The sequence below is a fragment of the Pseudophryne corroboree genome, unplaced genomic scaffold, assembly GCF_028390025.1.
Source record: "Pseudophryne corroboree isolate aPseCor3 unplaced genomic scaffold, aPseCor3.hap2 scaffold_1082, whole genome shotgun sequence".
Classification (NCBI taxonomy): Eukaryota; Metazoa; Chordata; class Amphibia; order Anura; family Myobatrachidae; genus Pseudophryne; species Pseudophryne corroboree.
The window spans coordinates 59309-71964 of NW_026967708.1; positions in this window are offsets into that span (position 1 = coordinate 59309).

Here is a 12656-nt window from a genome sequence, read left to right on the forward strand (position 1 = left end):
CCTATGCGCTACCAACCCCCATATGCCACACTACATCACTATGCTACAGCCCTCCCATATGCTGCACTTCATAATTACACTATACCCCCCATACAACATACTACATCACCACACTACACTACTCACAATAAAATTAAAACATCCCAGTTCCTCATTCTTAATGAGCTCACGTGAGTTCTCTCCCCAACGGAGCTCCAGACCAAGTAACAATGAAGACACCAGCAGCGTGTAGGGGGCAGGCCTGGTCCACTTGTCAGGAGAGAGCAGTCACAGGAGGGTAAGAAGGGGGCGGGGCCTAGTCCTACAGACGGGAGAGAGCACAGACAGGAGAGAGCAAGGTACAGGGGTAGAAGGGGACGGAGCCTATTCTTACAGGCTTTCAAAATTCGACTTTAAAATTCGACATTTGACAAATTCGACTTTTCTGCAATGGTACAAATGCGGCAATTCGACAAAAGTATATTCAATTGAAGTTTGTAAATTCGACAACAGTGCTTTTAAACAGTAAATTCGTCATTTTCAATCCGCCACACTTTGCTGGCGGAATCTAATAAAAAAATTTTAAAAACATGTTTTTTTTTATGCAGTTTTTTTTTTTTGGTAATAGCATATCTATTTATATTAGAAGGGATTAGGTACTTGGTTTGTCTTTTTTGGAGGCACAAGTATTATTTATATATTTTTTAAAATATTATTTATTTTTTAAATGGAATGTGAAAAACCCGAAAAAAAAATTGCGTGGGTCCCCCCTCCAAAGCATAACCAGCCTCGGGCTCTTCGAGCCGGTCCTGGTTCTAAAAATCCGGGGGAAAAACGGACAGGGGATCCCCCGTATTTTTAAAACCAGCACCGGGCTCTGCGCCTGGTGCTGGTGCAAAAAATACGGGGGACAAAAAGAGTAGGGGTCCCCCGTATTTTTTACACCAGCATCGGGCTCCACTAGCTGGACAGATAATGCCACAGCCGGGGGTCACTTTTATACAGTGCCCTGCGGCCGTGGCATTAAATATCCAACTAGTCACCCCTGGCCGGGGTACCCTGGGGGAGTGGGGACCCCTTCAATCAAGGGGTCCCCCCCCCCAGCCACCTAAGGGCCAGGGGTGAAGCCCGAGGCTGTCCCCCCCATCCAAGGGCTGCGGATGGGAGGCTGATAGCCTTGAGAAAATTTAAAGAATATTGTTTTTTCTAGTAGTACTACAAGTCCCAGCAAGCCTCCCCCGCAAGCTGGTACTTGGAGAACCACAAGTACCAGCATGCAGGAGAAAAACGGGCCCGCTGGTACCTGTAGTTCTACTGGGGGAAAAATACCCAAATAAAAACAGGACACAGACACCGTGAAAGTATAACTTTATTTCCCACCTGCCGACACACACATACTTACCTATGTTGACATGAAGCAGTCGGTCCTCTTCTCCAAGTAGAATCCACGGGTACCTGAAAATAAAAGATAATTATACTCACCTGATCCAGGTTCCAGATTAAATCCACGTACTTGGCAAAACAACAAACCGAACACCCGGACCAGACGGACTGAAAGGGGTCCCATGTTTACACATGGGATCCCTTTCCACGAATGCAGACATCCGAATCTCGCGAGAATCCGACAGCGGTATGATGACGTTCGTGCGCGCTCGGGCTAGCCGAGCAAGGCGGGAAGGTTCGAACCTGCCTCGGACCCGTGTAAAATGGGTGAAGTTCGGGGGGTTCGGATTCCGACGAACCGAACCCACTCATCACTAGTATGTACGTGAGTGTCAGGTGCCGTGCGCGTACATACGTGTCAGTGCCGTGCGTGTACGTACGTGTGTGTCAAGTGTCGTGCGTGTACGTGTGTGTGTGTGTGTGTGTCAGGTGGCGCATACCTACATGTGTGTATGTCAGGTGCTGTGCATGTGTGTACGTACAGGCGTGTGTCAGGTGCCGCGCGTGTACGTACGTGTGTGTGTGTGTGTGTGTGCCAGGAGCCGCGCGTGTACATGCGTGTGGGTGTCAGGAGCCGTGCGTATACGTACATACGTGTAGGTGTCAGGTGCCGTGCGTATACGTATATACGTGTGTGTGTCAGGAGCCGAGCGTGTTCGTACATGTGTGTGTGTGTGTGTGTGTGTGTGTCAGGAGCCACGCGTGTGTGTGTGTCAGGAGCCACGCGTGTTCGTACATGTGTGTCAGGTGCCGCACGTGTAAGTGTGTGTGTGTTTTAAATTCCGCGTGTGTACGTACGTATGTGTGTGCCTGGAGCCGCGCGTGTACATACATGTGTGTGTGTGTCAGGTGCTGTACGTGTATGTGTGTGTCTCAGGTGCTGCACGTGTATATGTGTGTATCTCAGGTGCTGCATTTGTATGTGTCAGCTGCCACGTGGGTGTCAGGTGTTGAGCGTGTATGTGTTTGTGTCGCATCTGTATGTGTGTGACTGTCAGGTGCTGCACGTGTATGTGTGTGTCAGGTGCTGCATGTATATATGTGTGTGTTAGGTGCTGTTCATGTATGTGGGAGTGGCAGGTGCTACATGTGTATATATGTGTGAGTGGCAGGTGCTGCGTGTGTATACGAGTGTGTGTGAGGTGCTGCGAGTGTATGTGTGTGTTAGGTGCTCTGAGTGTATATGATTGTGTGTCAGGTGCTGTGCGTGTGTGCGTTAAATGCCACATGTATGTATGTGTGTCAGGTGCTGCGTGTGTGTGTGGGTGTGTCAGGTGCTGCATGTCTGTGTGTGTGGGTGTGTCAGGTGCTGCATGTGTGTGTGTGTGTGTGTGTGTGTGTGTGTGTGTCTGTCAGGTGCTGCATGTGTGTGTCAGGTGCTGCATGTCTGCGTGTGTGTGTCAGGCGCTGCATGTCTGTGTCAGGTGCTGCGTGTGTGTGTGTCAGGTGCTGTGTGTGTGTGTCAGGTGCTGCGTATGTGTGTGTGTGTCAGGTGCTGCGTGTCTGTGTCAGGTGCTGCGTGTCTGCGTGTGTGTGTCAGGTGCTGCGTGTCTGCGTGTGTGTGTCAGGTGCTGCATGTCTGCGTGTGTGTGTCAGGTGCTGCGTGTGTGTGTGTGTGTCAGGTGCTGCGTGTCTGCGTGTGTGTGTCAGGTGCTGCGTGTCTGCGTGTGTGTGTCAGGCGCTGCATGTCTGTGTGTCAGGTGCTGCGTGTGTGTGTGTGTGTCAGGTGCTGTGTGTGTGTCAGGTGCTGCGTGCCGTGTGCGTGTGTCAGGTGCGTGAGTGTGCGTGTGTCAGGTGCGTGAGTGTGTGTGTGTCAGGTGCGTGAGTGTGTGTGTGTGTGTCAGGTGCGTGAGTGTGTGTGTCAGGTGCGTGAGTGTGTGTGTGTCAGGCGCTGCGTGTCTGTGTGTGTCAGGCGCTGCGTGTCTGTGTGTGTCAGGCGCTGCGTGTGAGTGTGTGCGTGTGTGTCAGGTCCGTGTGAGTGTCAGGTGCTGCGTCTGTGTGTGTGTGTCAGGTGCTGCATGTGTGCGTGTGTGTCAGGCGCTGCGTGTGCGTGTGTCAGGCGCTGCAGGGAGGGCGGGGGGGGACGGACACACAGCAGGGAGGGCGGGGGGAGAACGGACACACAGCAGAGAGGAGGAGGGGGGGTGGACGGACACAGCGGGAGGAGGGGGGGTGGCCGGACACAGCGGGAGGAGGGGGGGTGGCCGGACACAGCGGGAGGAGGGGGGGGTGGCCGGACACAGCGGGAGGGGGGGGGTGGCCGGACACAGCGGGAGGGGGGGGTGGACGGACACAGCGGGAGGGGGGGGTGGCCGGACACAGCGGGAGGGGGGGGGGTGGCCGGACACAGCGGAAGGAGGGGAGGGTGGCCGGACACAGCGGGAGGAGGGGAGGGTGGCCGGACACAGCGGGAGGGGGGGGGGGTGGCCAGACACAGCGGGAGTGGGGGGGGGGTGGCCGGTCACAGCGGGAGGGGGGGGTGGCCGGACACAGCGGGAGGTAGGGGGTGGCCGGACACAGCGAGAGGGGGGGGTGGCCGGACACAGCGGGAGGGGGGGTGGCCGGACACAGCGGGAGGAGGGGAGGGTGGCCGGACACAGCGGGAGGAGGGGAGGGTGGCCGGACACACAGCAGGGAGGGCGCGGGGGGGAACACACTGCAGGGAGGAGGGGGGGGACACACAGCAGGGAGGGCAAGGGGGGGGCGACGGACACACAGCAGGGGGGGGAGACGGACACACAGCAGGGAGGGCGAGAGGGGGAAGGGGGGGTGACTGGTGACCATAGAGACCTTGATAAATACCGCATACTGCAGGGAGGGAGGGCCGGACACAGCGGGAGGAGGAGGAGGGAGGAGTGGCCGGACACAGCTGCCCGAGACGCCTCCTACTGCCAGCCGCACCACAGACGCGGGGAGGAGACGCAGGCAGCCACCAGGGAAGGTCCGGCGGGCGGCCGGGCACACAGCGGGCAAGCGGGCGGGGCGAGCGGGGCGAGCGGGCGGGCGGGAGGGGAGGGTGGCCGGGCGGGCGAGAGGGGAGGGTGGCCGGACACGCGGGGGAGAAGTGGAAGCTGGGTACACAGCGGTGGGCTGCCTGACAGAACTCACCCAGTGCTACGCAGCTCCGGCGATCTCCTCCCGCTTCATGGACCTCAATGAACTCACACGCCGGGAACCGCTGGCTGTCCTCCTGCAGCTCCACGTGACTCCTTCCCGCTCTGTCTCCTCGTGCCCAACTGCCAGAGCTACTCTCTGTACACCCCCTGCTGGCGGTCACTGCGCAGGCGCAATAAATTGAAATGCCCTATCTCTATAATGGGGCATATTTCTCTTAATTAAAAAAACCCTATAACTTTCTGAAAAACCACAACCCCAAAAGGCACTACACTGGGGCATACTCTATCTAGTAAAACAAACCCCAAGTCTTAATTCGTCCTCTATCCTGAGTTATGCCTTCCCAAAAAAATCTTCATTCACTCTATAGGAAAACGTTGTCAAAAAGCCACAGAGGGAGTGGCAGAAAAAAACTGACAGTTGGAACTTTAGCTTACTCCCAATTCCTCATTTTTTATTATTTTGCCCTGAAATTTGGCCTGCAGCAGCGGGTGACGATTCTACGCGTCCATGCCAAATTTCAGCTCAGTACGTCCTATCAGTTTTGAGGTGTAGCCCCTCAAACACCATGCCCCCATCTCAGAAGTTCCCTATGGGAGAATTCCGTTTGTTCGATTCAGCCTTAATATAAGGGCACGACCGTGCCCTTATAATTGACAGTATTGTTTTCTTTCAAAAATCCACTTAATTTTCTTTACCCGATTATTAAAATGGTAATTGACAAAAAACAAACTACATTGTCACCAGAAGAGCAATACAAAATGTACAAGTGATATATTAAAATCATCTTTCCAGCTTGAATTTCAATGATGCATTGGGGCAACGATTTTGTGAGAAACATCTTCACCCTTAAATAAAGATTTTCTTAATTCCTTACCTGTGTGCTAATTAGATATCACCTTGTTTTCACATTAAACAGACTTCCACATGAGAAAACAGCAAAGATGCAGTGGCGTTAATGTTTCCTGGTGTCAACCTGTATTATTTCCGTAGACATTGAAATGAGGATGCATCTTGCTGCCTTTCCAATGAAGCAAGTTTAATTTAGTAATAGGTGAAAAACCATCCCTACAAAGATGTTAATCAGATACTTGGCTTTGTGGACACTTTTCAGAGAACAAATTTGTTAGCATAAAAATAAAGCCAGAAAATGAAGAGATGTTTAATCACTCAATTGGATTTTTCTGCCAGCATATTTCTTTTTCTCTGCAACCCACTGCTAAATTGTGCTTCCTAGCTGTTTTTATAAAATCACTGAATCAAATCTAACTCTGATTACATCAGAGAAGGCCAGGTACCCTACACCATAACAGGGGTTTTCGAAATTTTGACTTGTCTACTTAAAGATCAAAAAAATCTGATAACAAGGTCAATTACGTCCCTGGGTGGGATTGAACCACCAACCTTTTGGTTAATAGCCGTACACACTAAGTGATTGCGCCACAGCGACACTTTGCAAAAGTACATACTGACAAAGGCTAATAAGCATTCATCTAGAACGTTTCCTATAAAAACTTTAAATAGTCAATAATCTGGAGAGTTTTTGTAAGATGTTTCTTCCATCAACCAATGAAGAAACACATTGGTACTTTCCCATGATGAGTGAGTGCTTCAGGATCTCTTGCACTTACATGTGCAGCAGAGTACTGTAATGGAAGCATGCTGGGTCCATAACCCAGAGGTAGGCAGATTGAAACTATCCTCTGCTATATGCATATTTTTTTTGTTAATTAAAGTAATCCAAAACTGGGATTGATATTTTTGCTCTTTTATTTTTACTTAAAGTACAATAACTTTTACCATTTTAATTTGTTTTAATAGTATATTGACAGTATTGTTTTCTTTCAAAAATCCAATTAATTTTCTTTACCCGATTATTAAAATGATAATTGACAAAAACAAACTACATTGTCACCAGAAGAGCAATACAAAATGTACAAGTGATATATTAAAATCATCTTTCCAGCTTAAATTTCAATGATGCATTGGGGCAACGATTTTGTGAGAAACATCTTCACCCTTAAATAAAGATTTTCTTAATTCCTTACCTGTGTGCTAATTAGATATCACCTTGTTTTCACATTAAACAGACTTCCACATGAGAAAACAGCAAAGATGCAGTGGCGTTAATGTTTCCTGGTGTCAACCTGTATTATTTCCGTAGATATTGAAATGAGGATGCATCTTGCTGCCTTTCCAATGAAGCAAGTTTAATTTAGTAATAGGTGAAAAACCATCCCTACAAAGATGTTAATCAGATACTTGGCTTTGTGGACACTTTTCAGAGAACAAATTTGTTATCATAAAAATAAAGCCAGAAAATGAAGAGCTGTTTAATCACTCAATTGGATTTTTCTGCCAGCATTTTTCTTTTTCTCTGCAACCCACTGCTAAATTGTGCTTCCTAGCTGTTTTTTTTATAAAATCACTTAATCAAATCTAACTCTGATTACATCAGAGAAGGCCAGGTACCCTACACCATAAGAGGGGGTTTGCAATTTTGACTTGTCTACTTAAATATCACCAAAATCTGATCACAAGGTCAATTACGTCCCTGGGTGGGATTGAACCACCAACCTTTTGATTAATAGCTGAACACACTAACCGATTGCGCCACAGAGACACTTTGCAAAAAGTATATACTGACAAAGACTAATAAGCATTCATCTAGAACGTTTCCTAGAAAAACTTTAAAAAGTCAATAATCTGGAGAGTGTTTGTAAGATGTTTCTTCCAGCAACCAATGAAGAAACACATTGGTACTTTCGCATGATGAGTGAGTGCTTCAGGATCTCTTGCACTTACATGTGCAGCAGAGTACTGCAATGGAAGCATGCTGGGTTCATAACCCAGAGGTAGGCAGATTGAAACTATCCTTTGCTATATGCATTTTTTTTTTGTTCATTAAAGTAATCCAAAACTGGGATTGATATTTTAGCTTTTATTTTTACTTAAAGTACAATAACTTTTACCATTTTAATTTGTTTTAATAGTATATTGACAGTATTGTTTTCTTTCAAAAATCCACTTAATTTTCTTTACCCTATTATTAAAATGGTAATTGACAAAAACAAACTACATTGTCACCAGAAGAGCAATACAAAATGTACAAGTGATATATTAAAATCATCTTTCCAGCTTGAATTTCAATGATGCATTGGGGCAACGATTTTGTGAGAAACATCTTCACCCTTAAATAAAGATTTTCTTAATTCCTTACCTGTGTGCTAATTAGATATCACCTTGTTTTCACATTAAACAGACTTCCACATGAGAAAGCAGCAAGGATGCAGTGGCGTTAATGTTTCCTGGTGTCAACCTGTATTATTTCAGTAGATATTGAAATGAGGATGCATCTTGCTGCCTTTCCAATGAAGCAAGTTTAATTTAGTAATAGGTGAAAAACCATCCCTACAAAGATGTTAATCAGATACTTGGCTTTGTGGACACTTTTCAGAGAACAAATTTGTTAGCATAAAAATAAAGCCAGAAAATGAAGAGCTGTTTAATCAGTCAATTGGATTTTTTTGCCAGCATATTTCTTTTTCTCTGCAACCCACTGCTAAATTGTGCTTCCTAGCTGTTTTTATAAAATCACTGAATCAAATCTAACTCTGATTACATCAGAGAAGGCCAGGTACCCTACACCATAACAGGGGTTTTCGAAATTTTGACTTGTCTACTTAAATATCACCAAAATCTGATAACAAGGTCAATTAAGTCCCTGGGTGGGATTGAACCACCAACCTTTTGGTTAATAGCCTTACACACTAACTGATTGCGCCACAGCGACACTTTGCAAAAGTACATACTGACAAAGGCTAATAAGCATTCATCTAGAACGATTCCTAGAAACATTTTAAAAAGTCAATAATGTGGAGAGTTTTTGTATGATGTTTCTTCCATCAACCAATGAAGAAACACATTGGTACTTTCCCATGATGAGTGAGTGCTTCAGGATCTCTTGCACTTACATGTGCAGCAGAGTACTGTAATGGAAGCATGCTGGGTCCATAACCCAGAGGTAGGCAGATTGAAACTATCCTCTGCTATATGCATTTTTTTTTGTTAATTAAAGTAATCCAAAACTGGGATTGATATTTTTGCTCTTTTATTTTTACTTAAAGTACAATAACTTTTACCATTTTAATTTGTTTTAATAGTATATTGACAGTATTGTTTTCTTTCAAAAATCCAATTAATTTTCTTTACCCGATTATTAAAATGGTAATTGACAAAAGCAAACTACATTGTCACCAGAAGAGCAATACAAAATGTACAAGTGATATATTAAAATCATCTTTCCAGCTTGAATTTCAATGATGCATTGGGGCAACGATTTTGTGAGAAACATCTTCACCCTTAAATAAAGATTTTCTTAATTCCTTACCTGTGTGCTAATTAGATATCACCTTGTTTTCACATTAAACAGACTTCCACATGAGAAAGCAGCAAGGATGCAGTGGCGTTAATGTTTCCTGGTGTCAACCTGTATTATTTCAGTAGATATTGAAATGAGGATGCATCTTGCTGCCTTTCCAATGAAGCAAGTTTAATTTAGTAATAGGTGAAAAACCATCCCTACAAAGATGTTAATCAGATACTTGGCTTTGTGGACACTTTTCAGAGAACAAATTAGTTAGCATAAAAATAAAGCCAGAAAATGAAGAGCTGTTTAATCACTCAATTGGATTTTTCTGCCAGCATATTTCTTTTTCTCTGCAACCCACTGCTAAATTGTGCTTCCTAGCTGTTTTTATAAAATTACTGAATCAAATCTAACTCTGATTACATCAGAGAAGGCCAGGTACCCTACACCATAACAGGGGGTTTGAAATTTTGACTTGTCTACTTAAAGATCACCAAAATCTGATAACAAGGTCAATTAAGTCCCTGGGTGGGATTGAACCACCAACCTTTTGGTTAATAGCCTTACACACTAACTGATTGCGCCACAGCGACACTTTGCAAAAGTACATACTGACAAAGGCTAATAAGCATTCATCTAGAACGATTCCTAGAAACATTTTAAAAAGTCAATAATGTGGAGAGTTTTTGTAAGATGTTTCTTCCATCAACCAATGAAGAAACACATTGGTACTTTCCCATGATGAGTGAGTGCTTCAGGATCTCTTGCACTTACATGTGCAGCAGAGTACTGTAATGGAAGCATGCTGGGTCCATAACCCAGAGGTAGGCAGATTGAAACTATCCTCTGCTATATGCAATTTTTTTTGTTAATTAAAGTAATCCAAAACTGGGATTGATATTTTTGCTCTTTTATTTTTACTTAAAGTACAATAACTTTTACCATTTTAATTTGTTTTAATAGTATATTGACAGTATTGTTTTCTTTCAAAAATCCAATTAATTTTCTTTACCCGATTATTAAAATGGTAATTGACAAAAACAAACTACATTGTCACCAGAAGAGCAATACAAAATGTACAAGTGATATATTAAAATCATCTTTCCAGCTTGAATTTCAATGATGCATTGGGGCAACGATTTTGTGAGAAACATCTTCACCCTTAAATAAAGATTTTCTTAATTCCTTACCTGTGTGCTAATTAGATATCACCTTGTTTTCACATTAAACAGACTTCCACATGAGAAAACAGCAAAGATGCAGTGGCGTTAATGTTTCCTGGTGTCAACCTGTATTATTTCCGTAGATATTGAAATGAGGATGCATCTTGCTGCCTTTCCAATGAAGCAAGTTTAATTTAGTAATAGGTGAAAAACCATCCCTACAAAGATGTTAATCAGATACTTGGCTTTGTGGACACTTTTCAGAGAACAAATTTGTTATCATAAAAATAAAGCCAGAAAATGAAGAGCTGTTTAATCACTCAATTGGATTTTTCTGCCAGCATTTTTCTTTTTCTCTGCAACCCACTGCTAAATTGTGCTTCCTAGCTGATTTTTTATAAAATCACTTAAACAAATCTAACTCTGATTACATCAGAGAAGGCCAGGTACCCTACACCATAAGAGGGGGTTTGCAATTTTGACTTGTCTACTTAAATATCACCAAAATCTGATCACAAGGTCAATTACGTCCCTGGGTGGGATTGAACCACCAACCTTTTGATTAATAGCCTTACACACTAACTGATTGCGCCACAGCGACACTTTGCAAAAGTATATACTGACAAAGGCTAATAAGCATTCATCTAGAACGATTCCTAGAAACATTTTAAAAAGTCAATAATGTGGAGAGTTTTTGTAAGATGTTTCTTCCATCAACCAATGAAGAAACACATTGGTACTTTCCCATGATGAGTGAGTGCTTTAGGATCTCTTGCACTTACATGTGCAGCAGAGTACTGTAATGGAAGCATGCTGGGTCCATAACCCAGAGGTAGGCAGATTGAAACTATCCTCTGCTATATGCATTTTTTTTGTTAATTAAAGTAATCCAAAACTGGGATTGATATTTTTGCTCTTTTATTTTTACTTAAAGTACAATAACTTTTACCATTTTAATTTGTTTTAATAGTATATTGACAGTATTGTTTTCTTTCAAAAATCCAATTAATTTTCTTTACCCGATTATTAAAATGGTAATTGACAAAAACAAACTACATTGTCACCAGAAGAGCAATACAAAATGTACAAGTGATATATTAAAATCATCTTTCCAGCTTGAATTTCAATGATGCATTGGGGCAACGATTTTGTGAGAAACATCTTCACCCTTAAATAAAGATTTTCTTAATTCCTTACCTGTGTGCTAATTAGATATCACCTTGTTTTCACATTAAACAGACTTCCACATGAGAAAACAGCAAAGATGCAGTGGCGTTAATGTTTCCTGGTGTCAACCTGTATTATTTCCGTAGATATTGAAATGAGGATGCATCTTGCTGCCTTTCCAATGAAGCAAGTTTAATTTAGTAATAGGTGAAAAACCATCCCTACAAAGATGTTAATCAGATACTTGGCTTTGTGGACACTTTTCAGAGTACAAATTTGTTATCATAAAAATAAAGCCAGAAAATGAAGAGCTGTTTAATCACTCAATTGGATTTTTCTGCCAGCATTTTTCTTTTTCTCTGCAACCCACTGCTAAATTGTGCTTCCTAGCTGATTTTTTATAAAATCACTTAATCAAATCTAACTCTGATTACATCAGAGAAGGCCAGGTACCCTACACCATAAGAGGGGGTTTGCAATTTTGACTTGTCTACTTAAATATCACCAAAATCTGATCACAAGGTCAATTACGTCCCTGGGTGGGATTGAACCACCAACGTTTTGATTAATAGCTGAACACACTAACCGATTGCGCCACAGAGACACTTTGCAAAAAGTCCATACTGACAAAGACTAATAAGCATTCATTAGAACGTTTCCTAGAAAAACTTTAAAAAGTCAATAATCTGGAGAGTTTTTGTAAGATGTTTCTTCCAGCAACCAATGAAGAAACACATTGGTACTTTTGCATGATGAGTGAGTGCTTCAGGATCTCTTGCACTTACATGTGCAGCAGAGTACTGCAATGGAAGCATGCTGGGCCCATAACCCAGAGGTAGGCAGATTGAAACTATCCTTTGCTATATGCATTTTTTTTTTGTTCATTAAAGTAATCCAAAACTGGGATTGATATTTTAGCTTTTATTTTTACTTAAAGTACAATAACTTTTACCATTTTAATTTGTTTTAATAGTATATTGACAGTATTGTTTTCTTTCAAAAATCCACTTAATTTTCTTTACCCTATTATTAAAATGGTAATTGACAAAAACAAACTACATTGTCACCAGAAGAGCAATACAAAATGTACAAGTGATATATTAAAATCATCTTTCCAGCTTGAATTTCAATGATGCATTGGGGCAACGATTTTGTGAGAAACATCTTCACCCTTAAATAAAGATTTTCTTAATTCCTTACCTGTGTGCTAATTAGATATCACCTTGTTTTCACATTAAACAGACTTCCACATGAGAAAACAGCAAAGATGCAGTGGCGTTAATGTTTCCTGGTGTCAACCTGTATTATTTCCGTAGATATTGAAATGAGGATGCATCTTGCTGCCTTTCCAATGAAGCAAGTTTAATTTAGTAATAGGTGAAAAAACATCCCTACAAAGATGTTAATCAGATACTTGGCTT